Source organism: Tachypleus tridentatus, chromosome 2 (genome assembly GCF_004210375.1).
Source record: "Tachypleus tridentatus isolate NWPU-2018 chromosome 2, ASM421037v1, whole genome shotgun sequence".
Taxonomy (NCBI): Eukaryota; Metazoa; Arthropoda; class Merostomata; order Xiphosura; family Limulidae; genus Tachypleus; species Tachypleus tridentatus.
Genome location: NC_134826.1, coordinates 74,037,399 through 74,054,684, shown reverse-complemented (window position 1 = coordinate 74,054,684; position 17,286 = coordinate 74,037,399). Strand labels below are relative to the sequence as shown.

Below are 17,286 nucleotides of genomic sequence, written 5' to 3'. Positions count from 1 at the left end.
TGTGACGTTTGAATCGTGTTACTTTTGATAAGCGCAACTAGATTGGGCTATATTGAAAGTCATATGTTGTGGTGATGTTATATTTTATCATGTAATCACTTGTCTTCACACTTCCTTCCCTGACAGAAGAACTAAATTAACCCTGAATGTGTCCTGATGGTACCGTTAATTTCGCGACATCAACTGATTTTTTAAACACTATTTCTGGTTTCAAACATGTATTACATAACATAGGTGACTCTGCGGTCTAGTAAAATTACTAAATATATAAAACGCATAAAGCCCGTCTACTATTCACCACTTAACACTGATTTACACCGGTTTACTGGAATTCCACCTCTCAGTCTAGATGGAAGGTAAATCGAAGAAAAACAAGGTTTGGGTCTCCAAAGTGAAATTGTGTTAATGTGGATCTGGAAGAACATAAAACCCAATCTGTAAACGGCAACTGACGAATCAAATGATATTTGTTTTTGTTTCAAGAAGTGTAAACAGTTTATCTGTAACAACATTGAACCTCACTGCTACGTATTTTTCAAATCTTCTATACAGATATGGGTTCACTGAAAACATCGTACGTATAACAGTAGATATACTGGTCACATGGTACAATAGGTAGTTATAGCGCTTGACTTGTAATTTGAGGGTCGCGGGTTTGAATCCTTGTTACACCGAACATACTCGGCCTTTCAGCCGTGGGGGGCTTTATAATATAACGTCGAATCCCACTCTTCGTTTGTGAAAGAGAAATCCAAGAGTTGGCGATAGATGGTGATGACTAGCTGACTCTAATGTTACACTGCTGAATTAGGGATGGCTAGCGCAGATAGCCTTGATGTAGCTTTGCGCGAAATTCAACACACAAACAAACACTTGTTACACATTTCACTTGGACTTAGACCGCACGAGAAAGGTGGTGTTATGGAATGTACTTAAATTATCTGCTGGAGTTGTACCAGGACACTTCCTGCAGCTGATCGGTAGAGGGCAGTGGCTTCGCTTCCTGGGTTGATACAACTTTTATGTTAGTTACACAAGTAGAATTGCTTATTTACGTACCGGGTTTATGAGCTGATTTTTCCAGGAAATCGAATATACTCGATCTTCGATTGTTATATAATGGCCCCCCGCTAGTACAGCGGTATGTCTCCGGATTTACAACGCTAAAATCAGGGGTTCGATTCCCCTCGGTGGGCTGAGCAGATAGCCCGATGTGGCTTTGCTATAAGATAAACAAATGTTATATAATGTAAGTCGTCAGTTACACACGGACCAAGGCTTTCTCTACAGAACTAACTGTCTAATGTCTTCAACCCAGTCCTTTCTAGGTCATCGATTTTTGTAAGTCGTCGATACTTCGCTGTTCGAAATGAATCGTTTTCTCGGATGTTTCTACCATGATGAATACGTGTCAAGTTAAACATGGGCAGGTGGTTAAAACACTCGATTCATAATCTGAGGGTCGCGGATTGGAATTCCCGTCACACCAAGCATGCTCGCTCTTTCAGCTGTGGAAGCGTTGTAGAGTAACGGTCAATCCCACTATTCCTTAGTAAAATGGTAGCCCAAGAGTTGGCGGTGGATGGTGATGACTAGCTGCCTTTGCTTTAGTCTTTCACTGCTAAATTAAGGACAGCTAGCGCAAATAGCCATCGTGCAGCTTTGCACGAAATTTAAAACTAAACCAAGTTAAAAATTTGTCATTGGGAAGAAAACAGGGGGTGACGCATCAAATTGAAGCTTCGAATGAATGTCTAATGCTAGCTCCGCACATGTCACAACTGAATAGGTTTATAGTTATTGCTTTGAAGTTCTACGTATTAAAGCTACTCGAGTAGTTTAAATATTTTTAAAAGAATTGTGTCATGTATTTTCATACTATGTCATTATTACTAATTATTCAAAAGGCTGTTGTCTACCTAGTCGGCAAATTCAACTTTTGTCCGTATGCAATGTAAATCCTGAAATTATAATAAGAGTATTATTTACTTGGGTTAGTAAAGTGTTCACATGATTGCCAGAAACTTTGAATATGTTTATCATATATATTTATAATACGTGTGTAAAGAAAACTGCAAAATAGTCTAAAATTCGAATGAAACGAAATAATAGGTAAGAGTTTAATGTTGAGCGATTATTAAAAATGTTTTTTAAAAATATTTCAACGTGTGTGTGTGTGTGTGTGTGTGTGTGTGTGTGTGTGTGTAATATGTATTTTGTTTATTAAATATTATTTAGAATAAACAAGGTCACTTTCCCTGCATTTATAGACTATTGTTGATTAGAGGAATTACGCCCCCTGGTAACTGTTGATGTTTGTATTTTCTTAGCATTGTACAAAGTTCACACAATTATCTGGTTTATAATGAAACTGAAGAAAGTTTATTCTCGTTATTTACGAGCCAAAGGAAACCGTATAAACTATTGTCTTATTTATTGTATTCGAGGAAGAAATCCTGTAAGATGGACATAACTTCCTAAATGTAAACCTTATACTCTGGTAACGATGTTGGATTGGGTTTATTATTAAGATTTGCATGACATCTCATGGTCCATCTTGTATCTTTATTGCCATCATGGGTTGATTATTAAGACTTGCATGACATCTCATGGGCCCATCTTTATTGCCATCATGGGTTGATTATTAAGATTTGCATGACATCTCATGGTCCATCTTGTATCTTTATTGCCATCATGGGTTGATTATTAAGACTTGCATGACATCTCATGGGCCCATCTTTATTGCCATCATGGGTTGATTATTAAGATTTGCATGACATCTCATGGTCCATCTTGTATCTTTATTGCCATCATGGGTTGATTATTAAGACTTGCATGACATCTCATGGGCCCATCTTTATTGCCATCATGGGTTGATTATTAAGACTTGCATGACATCTCATGGGCCCATCTTTATTGCCATCATGGGTTGATTATTAAGACTTGCATGACATCTCATGGGCCCATCTTTATTGCCATCATGGGTTGATTATTAAGACTTGCATGACATCTCATGGGCCCATCTTTATTGCCATCATGGGTTGATTATTAAGACTTGCATGACATCTCATGGTCCATCTTGTATCTTTATTGCCATCACCTTTTTAGGTTCACATGTGAGGGGAAGTTGCTCTTCCCAACAAGTGATCACGGGAAGAAAATAATGCAATTTTAGGCTTCAGGCGATATATCCTGTAATATAGTACTGCCAGAAATAACTGTCATAATTTCTCGTGATTTATCAGTGCAGTTTGGAGGTACTGGAGGGTAGGGATTTTTTCTCCTTCTTTCAAATATAGTTGCACGACGTAATTAATGCATTCCGGGGTTTACTGTTGATGTGAGGATCCGTAGACGAAAGTAGGACTACTACGAAATTTTAAAATTGAAACAAGGGCTCCCCTTTTTTTTTTTTTTTTTCAATCAGTGAAAGAGTGAGTTTAGCCAAACGACTAACTCCTTATTGTATTATACAGTAGGTTACAGAAAGGTCGTAAAGTACATTGTCGGTGAAAATAGAATATTGTAATCACTTAAGGTATTCTAAGAAATATTAAATATGGTTTAATAAGATTGTGTAGCTTTAAATATAAGCATTAATTATATGTTTTTAAAATTTTCTCTTTGGTATAGAACCGTTACTTTACTAAACTGTTATGAAAATGTGCTAACTTTATGGGGCGGTAACGTTTCATGGACTATATACCCTTAAATAGCGGCCATAATCAAATGATGCTGCTACCTATAACATTCCCGCTGTTTAAGGGTTAATCGTGGGATTAGTGATTCATGGGCCGTGGCCTCAAGTTCGCGATCAGTCCTCTAGGGCTTTAGATACCGTAAGAATCGGGGGAAGGGGGTTCAATCCCATTACTGGATCAGATGAGAGTAACCAGAGTGTTGACGTGGTATTGACTAGCGATCTTTCTTCACAATTTTGGAAGATTTTGAGTAATTTTTCAGGAAATTCAAAAAAGGACAAACATTATAGTTTTATTTTTGTCATGTTTACTTAACTCCATATTTGTTCCTTACTATCCAGCTTCCGGCCTCTGTGTCAGCGCACTCCGTGTTTAATTACTCCATTCTAATCTTTACTGTCCAGCTTTCGGACCCTGTCTGTGTCAGCGCACTCCGTGTTTAATTACTCCATTCTAATCTTTACTGACCAGCTTCCGGACTCTGTCTGTATCAGCGTACTCCGTGTTTAATTACTCCATTCTAATCCTTACTAACCAGTTGTTCTGATGTTGTAACTTAAGCCATGATGGCGTTTCATGGTTGCCTATTTCGGTTTCGTTAACCCTTCTCTGTTACGCATCATTAGGAGTTAAATAATTAAGACCCTTTCGATGCGACTTTACTGCTATATAGATTTTGTTAAACGTAGAAATAAACATTATAATTTATTTTAAACGTTTACAGGCCTCACTGAGAGATAGAAAGTATTTTCAATGAAGATGTCATATAATTTCAGCTAAAACATTACCCTAAACATTTAACATTTTAATTACTTAAGTAGAATTTGTAACAACTGTAGCTCATTAACTGTAGCTCATGTGTTCACAACGTAACAGTTGCCTTCATTGCATTGCCTTAGACCACTGTTATCTATGCCGTATCAAAGTTAGCCTGGAAAGCTTTAGTATTAAAGGAAAGATGTTGGATTACTTGTTTGTTTTTGAATTTCGCGCAAAGCTAAACAATGACTATCTGCGCTAGCCGTCCCTAATTTAGCAGTGTATGAATATAGGGAAGGCAGCTAGTCATCACCACCCACTATTTTACCAACGAATAGTGAAATTGATTGTGACATTATAACGCCCCACGATTAAAAGGGCGAACGTGTTTGGTGTGACGGGGATTTGAACCAGCGACCCTAAGATTATGATCTGAACACCCTAACAACCTGGCCATATTAGAAATGTACACAGCGTCACTAGGTACTCAGTAGCAATACTGTGTGTGTGTGATATTCAGGCTTGTTTAGTCCTCCACTCCCTTAAAAAAACAAATGATGATGCCACTGAGACAATATACAGGGCAGGACTAAGAAGTAACTTAAATTCTTAAAACAGTTTTACTATTTATTCCACGCAACTAACTGTTATTAGTGGTGGATAAAACTTAACAAATGTTATGAATCGCGTGTATAAACACTTCTCAGAAACAGAACCCCTCCCCCTTGAGAAGCGGTTAAGCAGAAAGAATAAAACTCGTCGGAAGAGAGGTACATTAAAGATGACGTCATGATCATTGTTATGAACCGTCATCAACACTAAATACAGCATGTACTAAATAACCGGAAGTAGTGTCTCCACATTGTGCAATGAGATATAGCTTGCTACATGTTTTAATATGGGAGAATATATCCTTTGGACACAAGTTTTAAAACCAACGTGTTATTTTTATCTTGTCTTATAACCAACGTGTTATTTTTAACCTGTTTCCTTCTGTCTGTAGAGGTAGGAACAAACGCAAAACGTGTAATTTTACCTTTACTGGAGGTTAGAGGGGGGGCATGTTAATCCCCACTCCCTCCGTACACACACACACACACACACACACACACACACGCTCTCTCTCGCTCTCTCTAAAACAAGCATGTGAATCGTTCGAACTTCAAAACTATCGAACCGTTGACGTCAGGTTAATGTATTTCCCTTCCCCTCGCTTCTTTAAAACCATATTTCTATTTGTGACCAGTTTCAACTATATGGAGAGGAACTTTACCAGTGGTTCTTGGAAGAGGGGTGGAGAACTGGCAGCTTGTTTTTCAGAAGTTAAGATTGGGTTGTGAGACTCTCATAAATAAAAAATAAAAAAGGGGGTCAGTTTTATCGTTTTAGGAAACTGACTGCATTTAGAAACAGTCACGCTTTTGTGAAACTGACGACTCACGAAGACTTGAAAAATATATCCCGGACATCAGGTCGTTTGGAGGACGTTACTCTGGGTGTGTGACAAGGACCTTTGAGAATATTCTGGTGTCTTAATTTATTAACAAACGCGCATTGACTTGTTTAGTGTGTCATATTTCGATGTTCGTTACGATCATGACGACTTTCGTTTTGCAAATTAAAAGTATTTTGTTTTTCTGTATTACGTGGAACAGATCATCTGGTATTGTGACGGAATACATTGGACAGCGTTCATTGGTGCGCCTTTCACCATATTCGTGACACAGTGATTTGTTTAATGAATGATTCGTTGTTCTTACAAGTAATTTCTAAACGTCGTTTGTCACTTTATATTCGTGTTATTAAACTAATAGATTTCGAGGTTTTAGAATCACAGTTTCAAACAAATTTTCATCATAAAGATTAATCTGAGTGTGATTTGTTTTGGTACTTTTTAAACACCGTAGGCGACAACATAAAACTCAAATATAAAAAGATGCTAAGTGATAATAATATATGCATTTCTGTCGAGTTTCGACCATATTGAAATTTCAACAGTTTAAACTAGAATAGCTTTTGCTTCATAAAATCTGTGTCTTTTGTAAATTTTAGTATTTAATGCTAAATGTTATAAGTCAATGTGATTCTTCGTAGGAATAAAGTCAGATATACTTAATTGGGTCAAAGCGCTATTTAAACTAGAGTGAAATCGACTCGAAATACAGAATTAAAGTGACAGTTTTTATCATTCTTGTATTTAATCAGAACTCTTTTTGTGGGATTTTTTCTTTTCACCTAAAATTTCTTCCGTTGACTTGTCGAAGTTTCTGAATCCATAGGTCATTTGCAGAAAGTGAAACATTTTACTTAAGATCTTTGTATTTTCAACTTCTGCCAAATTCTTGGTCGCTGTTGATACTGGTGTCAAAAATTCCTTTTAAAGGGTAAGTTCACAAGAAGTTCTGTAAATTGACTAGTAACATACAGCATGACGTTAACAATGAGGTAGCACGTGGTATAATAGTGCATACCATAAACTCTAATTAAGTGATCAGAAATATTGGGTGCTTTAACACAGTTTTTGACAAAAATAATAATGCCTGTTCTGTTTTGTAGAATTTTATTGGCTCATAGGATTGCCACGTAACTGAAAAAAAAAAAAAAAAAATCAGTAACATATTGCGAAAATATATTGGCTCGAAGATTTAAGTTTGGTTTGAGGGTACATCGTAATCCAAATCAGTTACGTAATTCTACAGAATCAATAGAACTGCACAAGATGTCTGTACTAATAGATGGTTCTACCTTTACAATTATGTAGTCTTATGTAGTTCCTGCGATTCTTGTGCGTATCACAAACATATCAGTACTCACAGCTACAGTAAAACGGTTGCGTTTGCTTAGTTAGAGAATCGCTGATACGTATCAGTTGATGAAAGCGATCCTATTTGTGAAGGCAATCGATGCACGTGGCACGTGAAGAGCACCAAAGGCTTGTTTACTCCTCGCTTTCTCTAATGTACTCACGTCTCGATCATTTTTCTTTTTTTTTAATATAACTTTTTAAAATGACTGCACGCTCCTAGCTGTGTAAGTGTTATTACAATTATTTTAGAAATATCGAACTGTATAACACTGAGATATGACAAAATCGGCAAACAAGAACAACTGTTTATTAACAGTTAGTACACATTGTAAGGGGAGTGAATCATGAGGTTCTGTGTAAACGTAGTGTTATGATGTATGAAACAACGAGTGAAACATAACCAGTTTTTATTAACAGTTAGTACATATTGTAAGGGGACTGAATCATGATGTTGTGTAAACGTAGTGTTATGATGTATGAAACAACGAGTGAAACATAACCAGTTTTTATTAACAGTTAGTACATATTGTAAGGGGACTGAATCATGATGTTCTGTATAAACATAACGTTATGATGTATGAAACAACGAATGAAACGTGACCACTGTTTATTAACAGTTAGTACATATTGTAAGGGGACTGAATCATGATGTTCAGTTTATAACTTTAGACAAACTGTCTGCTTGGTGAGGAACAAGCACATAAAATCTAGTTTGTCTGATTATTTCTATCATCGTGTAAGTAAAATTCCTTTTTTATTGTTATTCGGTACGTGATGATTCATCCAAGATTTTCGATTCGCTGAACGCGAAGATAGATGACTTAGAATGGAATGATCTAGAAACTACGATGTCCACCTGCACACTTTTTTTTGTTAATAATTCCTCTCACAAGTCACAAATACGTGATGTGATCCCTTTTTTTACACTCATATTCTTTGACAAAATACAGGCCTGTCTTGCCATTGTATTTTAGATTTCTCCTCGTGACAGCATACAATCCTGCCTCTCTGCTTTTCATTAGATTTGTTCTCGTGACGATACAAAGGCCTTCCTTACTTTGCTTTTCCTTAGATTTCTTACCGTGACACCATGAAGGCCATTCTTTTTATATTTCTTTTCGTAACGGCGCTTAATCGTGACTCGCTACTTTTCACGTTCAAACATATCTGAGCAATAATAGATGTTTTCGCCTGTGTAATAATAAATGGGAAACTAACTAAACTAATTTTTAAAGCACGTTCATGGTGATTGAGGTGGTCTGGCCAAATTACTTTATCCATTACTATCGTTAGGTTGTCTGTTATGTATTTAAGCCATCGAGACAATCTACAGTTAGCGGGAAGACAACCTACTGGCATCACCCACTGCGAACTCTTAGTCCACTCTTTAACAAGGAACTGCAATTGACAGTAAAATTACAACACCTCCCCCCCCCACACTTGGCTAAAAGGAACGAACATGTTGCGTGCAAGGGTTCGATCCTGCGTTCCACAAATTGCGAGTCGAGCGCCCTAATCACCAAACTAAATTAATGAACATAATAGCCAAATCTGCGTGTATTTTTATTGTTGCTGTTGTTTGTTTGCGTGAGGGAGTGCCGTATTAGTCGTTATATAGTCTAAGTCATTGAAAGTAAAGCCTCGCTCAAAAGAACAGACGATGGGCTGGTAACACGATATACGAGTTTTTAGTTTTGTTACTTAAGTACAGTTCTGCAACCTATATCATCATTAGCACAAAATATGAACGTCAATGCAAAAATAATATTTCATCTACTTTATAGTGTTGTTAACTTTCCAAACACCACACTGTGATTATGCCATGAAAAAAAATATTGACTCACTGTTGTCAGACATTAATGTTTTCATCTGGCATTTCCAGAAACTTAATAACCAGTGGCTTATTCCCGTTCTACAGAAGCTGGTAAATATCCTTGGAGAAATCCCTCTTAATTTGGGATGTTACAGTATTTCCTGATCTTTCCCTTGGGGATGGTGGAACGCGCGCACCGACTTGAAAGTAAATGAAATCGAAACGCGGGAGTTCGCTGTTCGTTGTGTGCTATAAGTCACTTGTAAATGGATTGGCTGGTTTCTTTTTCTAGGGATTTAGCAAGTAACGCAAGGAGCAGGAACAGAAATGTGTTTTTTCTTCGTTGCAGAAGCTCTGTAAGCTTAGCTTTAAGCCCTTAACTGCAGACACAGTAACGAAAGTGGAGCTGATGGATTAAACTTGCCATTCATGTCTTCTACTCCCAACACATGAAGAACAGATAAAGGGATAAATAGGTTTAATAAGTACAGTTGCTTGCGGAAAGGCCATGAATCCTTCAGAAGAGTTTGTAGTTGAGCACAAAGCTACACAATGGGCTATCTGCGTTGTGCCAACCACGGGTATCGAAGGTCTGTTTTCAGCATTTAAAGCTTTCGTACTTGCCGCTGAGCCATTGAGGAAGTGACTTTCAGAATATAAAATTTACACCTTTCTTTCAATAAATATTGCGATTCCTTATAAGGGTTTCAAAACACCTTCGCCGAGAGTACTTTTTATCGACCCTCTTAATTGGCCGATGATGGTTAGCGTTCCCAAACTCTTGATTCTGAGAATACATGTTTTGCGTCCCGTCGTTGCAAAATAAATTTCTATAGCCGTGGATTTGTCACTAGAATAACATCTCTCGTATAGCTACGCACGAATTTTCGAATCGAACGAACGAACTTTAGCCAAAAACGTCACGTGCTCACTGCAAGTCGTCTTAGGTTGCTTGAGCAAAACTGAGTAAAAAAAACAACAACAAAAACTGCAAATTACTTCTCGACTTAAATCCGAAAATATAACATTTTTCTAAAAAGCTTAAAGGAGCTTTAAAAACCCGTTATTTAGACTTTGAACTTTAACTTTACCTCCCTCTCTCCATGCCGCAACGAATCTACGGTATAATATGTATCACACGTTATTGGAACAATCTACGTCACCAGTGAGCGTTTATCTGTCAGTCTTATACAAATCGTAAACTTTGTCAAGCTCTCCTCACAGATTCCCGTGTCGTTCATCTTTGCGAGGCCTAACATTGAGCCTCTGCTGAACGTTTATCATTTATTTATCTAGAAATAAGTTGCATTACAGTTGTAAGTCTTAATGTCGGAGAAACGAGCCCTGCCAGAATATGTTCGTGGGTGAATACTTGTATCCCGCGGCTATCAGCGTTTCTCTCTTCTCCTGCAACATAACGTTAAGTAAAATCATCAAGGTTGCACTTAAGAAGTGAAACGTCTTCGTGATGTACATATATAACGATTTCTAACTTTTCGCTGGTCGTTTATCCCCCCCATCCTCTCCCCATCACGTTATCTCAGTGATGTTTATGACACGGAATCTGGTAGAAGACGTTGGAGGAAATGATAATGTACACCTCCCACGGTGTCTAGAACAATGATTGGTCTTTGACCAACATAGAGAAGAATAAATGTGATTGTATCTGTTGTTTTCTAGAAAAACACTCAGTCTCTCATGTTTATGAGCTGCACAGCTAAATTAATGCCATTACTGTAAAATCTTGTAACAAATGTAGCACGTTGAGCGTAACAGGAACTCGTAGTTGTTAGTTGTAAACACGAGAGAAACGGAAGGCGGTCGGCAACGGAATTACATACTGTTAAAGGTTAACGTGTTTTACACACGCTACATGCTGAGAGATTTGTTAGTTTAGCTGCGTAGTTCATTTTGTGTGTGTGTGTGTGTGTGTGTGTGTGTGTGTGTTTTGTAGAACCGTGATCCAAGAATTGAAGTCACAATTCCAAAAAGAAGGAAGAAAATTGAACAGTGCTAAAAAATATCTCGCATAATGTTCTTATTTCTATTATATTTCTATAATCACCAGACTGTTTTGTGTTAAAGTTTTTCTTTAATTTATCACTACTTGTTCATTTTTCTTAAGTTTTTCTGTTCTTCGAGTTCTGTTATTTTATTTCTCTCTTTCAACTGGCTATTGTTTACATTCTCTTGTTTGCGGTTTATCGTGTAGAATTCTAATCGCGTGCTATTTTTGTTTCTCTTTTTTTTTTCCTTCCTTTTGTCTCGCTACTTGTTCTCTCTTCGCTTGCAGTTTCTATCTTTCGTCTATTCTTCATTATCAGCCTCCATGGCTTAACCTTTCAGTCTCGAGATACAGTTTTCCTGGTCCCAGATTAAACTTGCATATCAACCCTGGTCTGCTGTGTTTGAGTGAGTGTTTTTTGTTCCTGGTCCCAGATTAAACCTGCATATCAACCCTGGTCTGCTGTGTTTGAGTGAGTGTTTTTTGTTTAATGCTTCTTAACACGCGTCATTCTGTTATCATTGTATAGTAAGGAAGACAGACGTTCAACAAACCTACCCAAGATTTATCGAATGTGCGAAGAAGTGGTTGACAATATCCGTTAAAGATAAACTGAAGCAGTGTGTGTGTGAATTACATAAAGATAGTATTCAGCTATACCATAGTAGTATTTTAATTCTCTACAAACGTTAAGATTGGTCCAAGTTTTGGAAAGATTACTTCAAGTTATGTAAACCAGCTTGGAAAAACTGATCCGGGTTATGGAAACCAACTTAAATTACTCAAAGTTATGGGAACCAGCTTGGAAAAGCTTTTAAAATACGTATCAGCTTGCTGATCTGTAGAGTGGCGGATAATGTTTCTTAATATGAACTTTATCCACATCCGTGTTATAAGTGTCACCGTCAAATAAGGATGACTGTAAAATCTCTCCAACTGTTATACTCCAAACAGCTGTTTCCAAGTGTTAATGCGTTGCAGCTAGTGACTAAGCATTTGTGGTTTGTTGTTGTTTAGCCTGAACTAACGAAACGTGCGTTTGACTACATTTATTCTCAATATGAGAGTAATGTCCACCTAAACAAGTTTTCTTCTATTAAATTCGAGGGCGAATTGTCCAAAAATTCACTAGTTTTGCTATCAGTACAACTGCCATCGAAACTGTTGTCCCGGTGGTTGGTCGGACTGGAGTGAGAAATCGATTTCTCGTATAATTCGATGTGGACGCATACACCATTAAACTATACGTGGTTTTAATGTTGGTGTGTGAAGATTGGTTGCGAATAAATGATAGGAGGGCTGCGGAATTAGCGCATTAGCTATGAGACCGATACAACATGTACGAGGTCTGTTCAAAAAATGCGTGGACTGTTTGAATTGCTCGGCTCCAGTTGGTTCCAGGGAAATCCGCGTGGTGTCGCTAGGTTCGCACAGATCAGCTGATTACGACGCCATTTCTCGATTGCAGATATCTTCATTTGTGTATTAGCTACGCGGTTTTAAGTGAAGTGCGATTTCTTCGTTTGGCGGATTTCAGTATGAATGACCTGAAGGAGCAACGACTTGCTGTGAAATTTTGTGTTAAACTTGGAAAATCTGCGACTGAAACTTTTGCTATGCTTAACACGGCTTACGGTGATGTTGCTATGAAGTGTACGGCATGTTTCAAGTTGCATGAACGTTTTAAGGATGGTCGACAGTCCATTGAAGATGATGAGCGTCCTGGACGTCCTTCCACGTCAACTGACGACCCACACGTCGACAAAATCAACACCCTGGTGCGGGCAAATCGACGTCTGACTGTCAGGGAGCTTGCTGAAGAGTGTGGGATATCAGTTGGATCTTGTTACGAGATTTTGACCGAATAATTGAAGATGCACCGGGTTGCTGCGAAATTTGTGCCTCAGAACTCGTGAGTTTTTGGCCAAACACTCGATCACTGTTCTTCCCCACCCCCTTACTCACCTGACCTTGCTCCTTGCGATTTTTTCTTGTTCCCCAAACTCAAAAGACCATTGAAAGGAAAAAGATTTGAGACGATTGCCGAGATTAAGGCAAATGCGACGAAGGAGCTGGAGGACATTACAAAAGAAGCGTACCAGGACTGTTTCAACAAGTGGAAGCACCGTTGAGTTAAGTGTGTGCGTTGGGGAGGAGAGTACTTTGAAGGGGTCCCAGACCTGTAACTTCAAAATAAAGTACATTTTGCTTTATGATGTCAGTCCGCGTATTTTTTGAACAGCCCTCATATGTATACCTAAACGGTCTTTTTCGCTTCGAACAAATCCAAATTTTGAACAACTGATGTAATTTGATATGCATATTCTTGTGTTGTGCTGTGACCATGTATAGGACCCTGGCATGTTCTGGTGGTTAGGAGTTACTCGACTCACAATCTGTGGGCCATAGGTCCGAATCCCCGTCATACCAAACATACTCGACCTTTTAGCCGTGTGGACGTTATAAATTACGGTCAATCCCACTGTTTGTTGGTAAAAGAAAATAGCCCAAGAGTTGGCGGTAGGTGATGTTGAACAGCTACATTCCTTCTGGTCTATCACTGCTAAATTAGGGACTGCTATGGGTGATAGGCTTTTTATAGCTTTGCGCGAAATTCAAGAGAAATCAAACTTCTAGTTTGTCTTTTGTAATGCAACCTTAAGACGAATGTATTAACACAAGTGTATCTGAGAAAGAGAAAAACTCTGGTGCGAGAAGAAATGCGTAAAATACATATATCTATATTATTATGTTTCTGGTCAAATGAAGCTAGCTGCTAGATTATGGAGTTACCTCAGGACGTACAAAAGGCATGTTTCATTGCTTGCTATTATCACATCGGGGGGTTGTTTTCAGTCGCGAAGTAATCAAAGGCGGCTCTGGACTTTCCAGACCACGTTCTGCGTACGTGCATGCGTCGCATTTCAATCTATTACCAGCACTGCGTGTTATGAGAAACAGACGCAGGGTCTTGCACGCGACGTTTTGATAAGACGAGAAACAGACGCTCTTTCCCACAGTTGACTGGAGCTCTCTCTGTAACGCTTTTATCAATGTTGTAATGAAGACGGTCGAACATTGGCCCCAATGTCAACAAAAGGTTTTATTGAAAAGAAAACACAACAACAAACCTATTTATGACTGTATTCTCTATCGCTGGTTTAATTTAAACCGACTTTGGTGGTTGCTTCTTGGTTTATTTCGTAACTCTTATACTGATGCGTTCCTTCGTCAGGGGTTGAAAGAGAAGAGCGGAGCAGTCAGTGTATAGACAGTGTTCCATTCCTATGTAACTAAAGTTATCGTGGAAATTGTTCAAAAGGTATTGTGAAAGCTACTTATTTCTTACATTGGAACGAACTAACATTATCTGATAAAGATGTGTAATACGTCAAAACTAACCGGTTTTTGTTACAAGTGTAGTTTCCATCGAAACAGTCTTCCTGGTGGTTAGTTGGACTGGAGTGAAATCGATTCGCATCAGTCATTTCGTATGAAGATGCATACATCATTAAAGTGTGCATGTTGTTGATGTATACGTGATTGATCTACTAGTGTTAAAGTTGATGTGTGAAATTTGGGAATGATTGGTGGTGCGCTTTTCAGATTGTAGAGGGCACTGTAAGTAGCTCATGATTGCTTGATTTTACAATTGTTATGAGTTTTTGTTAAGCATAAATTATTTCTTCAAACTGAACCGTTGAACTTAGATGTGAATTACATTTATCAGCCTTACTGTTATAAACATCTTACCGGTACACTGTTTTTAATATGAAACGATGAAGGATATTGCCATCTAGTTTTGGCCTTTGTTAAAGTGTAAAATACATAGTAAATAATTATTAAAGCTTGAGTTACGGGATAGCAGAAGTAAACATTGGACGTGTTTCAGTTGGTGGATAAAACTGGAAATAACCAATGGAGACGAACGAGTAGAGAGCTCTGAGGGTGAAACCTGAGACTTTTTTTTTTTTACATTATAATAGATTTAATCCTCAAACGGCGGCCATCATCAATTGATTTTGCTACCTGCAACATTCATGCTGGTTAAGGGTTAAAACGGTTTAATTTACAAGAACACTTTAATACCATTTGCAAAATAACTGGATGCAAACATGAAAAAAAACATCTCAACCAAGTATATAGTTTACTTTTTTTTAGCAATAATACTAATTGTCTTGATAGCAATTCTAAACCGTAAATCCAGAAATACTGATTGTCTTGATAGCAATTCTAAACCGTAAATCCAGAAATACTGATTGTCTTGATAGCAATTCTAAACCGTAAATCCAGAAATACTGATTGTCTTGATAGCAATTCTAAACCGTATATCCAGAAATACTGATTGTCTTGATAGCAATTCTAAACCGTAAATCCAGAAATACTGATTGTCTTGATAGCAATTCTAAACCGTATATCCAGAAATACTGATTGTCTTGATAGCAATTCTAAACCGTATATCCAGAAATACTGATTGTCTTGATAGCAATTCTAAACCGTAAATCCAGAAATACTGATTGTCTTGATAGCAATTCTAAACCGTAAATCCAGAAATACTGATTGTCTTGATAGCAATTCTAAACCGTAAATCCAGAAATACTGATTGTCTTGATAGCAATTCTAAACCGTATATCCAGAAATACTGATTGTCTTGATAGCAATTCTAAACCGTATATCCAGAAATACTGATTGTCTTGATAGCAATTCTAAACCGTAAATCCAGAAATACTGATTGTCTTGATAGCAATTCTAAACCGTATATCCAGAAATACTGATTGTCTTGATAGCAATTCTAAACCGTATATCCAGAAATACTGATTGTCTTGATAGCATTTCTAAACCGTATATCCAGAAATACTGATTGTCTTGGCAGCAATTCTAAACCGTATATTCAATAATACTGATTGTCTTGATAGCATTCTGATATCAATTCTTCCAGTTGCTGGAAAACAGACTTTTTTTTTTTTTTGCATAACAGCTTTAAAACGGTTTAAATTAGAAAAAAAATAATTTTATATCATTTGCAAAATTACCTAATGTTTAATGCCTCGCGTTTCAAAACAGATCATTGAAAATTTAAAACTTCTGATGAATTAATAAACGCGTCCAAGTTGTCTTGAAACTACGTAAAAGAAAAATTGCTGCCGTTTGGTTTTGTTTTTCGCAGCAGGAAATTTCTTTGTCGTCTCAAATCCTACAGCTGCTCGGTGACAGGTTAGGTTTAAACAAATCTATCCTCTAGAGTCTAGAGAGGGAAGGAACAGTTTGCCATGTGATCTGTTTGTACCAAGTGAAACTTACAAAAATCGACGTATAATAACAAACTGTACAAGTTAAACACACTTTGTGGTTGGGAGAAACTGAGAGAGTTCAATATTTTTATTGATGTGTCAGTTGGAACAACAGAGTGGCTAAAATCTGGGACTTCTCATAACCCCATGCACGAGTTACCACGTGACAAATGACTGGCGGAATTCATTTCTTATCAAATAGTAGTTCTTAATTTGCAGAATTTGGTGGATAAACTATAAGATTCATGGCTTAATTCCACTCGGTGGGCATCTACAGTGCAGACAGACCATTGTGTAGGTTTATACTAAGAAAACAACTCAACCACAAAGATCTAGCAAGAGAAGAGTCGTAAAGAAAGCCTTGCAAAATATTCGTGATATATGATTTGTATCTGTGTTGAGAGTAGGTGGAAGGCGATGTTTTCTTCTTAGATCTTTGTAAAATAGATGTATCTCCGAAGCTTATTGAAAGAAATTAAAATGGAAAATAACATCATGGGCCCACAAACTGCTAACACTGGCATAGCCGGAAATTACTGCTTTTGGAGTTTGAATTCCTATTCGGTCATTTTTTTTATCATTTGATAATAAAGATTCGGTTGTATTGATTTATAATGTTACGTATATGTGTGTGCTGTTTATGGGATTTGGATTTACACGTTCACGTTTCAGTGTAATTGTTTAATCTCATTAAAGTTAGTTTTTAGTAAAATAGGTAGAAATGTTTAACTGGATGATTTTTCAGACCAGAGAACTCTGTTGTTAAGGGTTTTGGTTCAGTATCACTTGCGTAAACTTTTTAATTTCTTTCGTATCTTACATAAAATGCATGTTAGTTGTGTAATTCACTGTGAGTAAAGCAAAACGAACGCTGAACAGTGGTCGTTTTTCTAGTTTAATCCGGTTTGTGT

At 37.4% G+C, this 17,286-nt stretch overlaps 1 protein-coding gene across 5 annotated transcripts in view; it reads left to right on the top strand.

Moving 5' to 3' along the window:
* The window catches only part of LOC143244237 (plexin-B-like), a 124,728-nt gene that overhangs the window by 16,247 nt on the left and 91,195 nt on the right, over positions 1–17,286 (top strand). The window contains exon 1 of one of the 5 annotated variants that reach the window (XM_076488544.1): positions 14,268–14,406. The exons of the other annotated variants lie outside the window; for them this stretch is intronic. The gene's annotated coding sequence lies outside the window, so the exon portion shown is untranslated. Of the gene's footprint in view, positions 1–14,267; positions 14,407–17,286 lie in introns of those variants that run through there. 5 annotated transcript variants of the gene reach the window in all.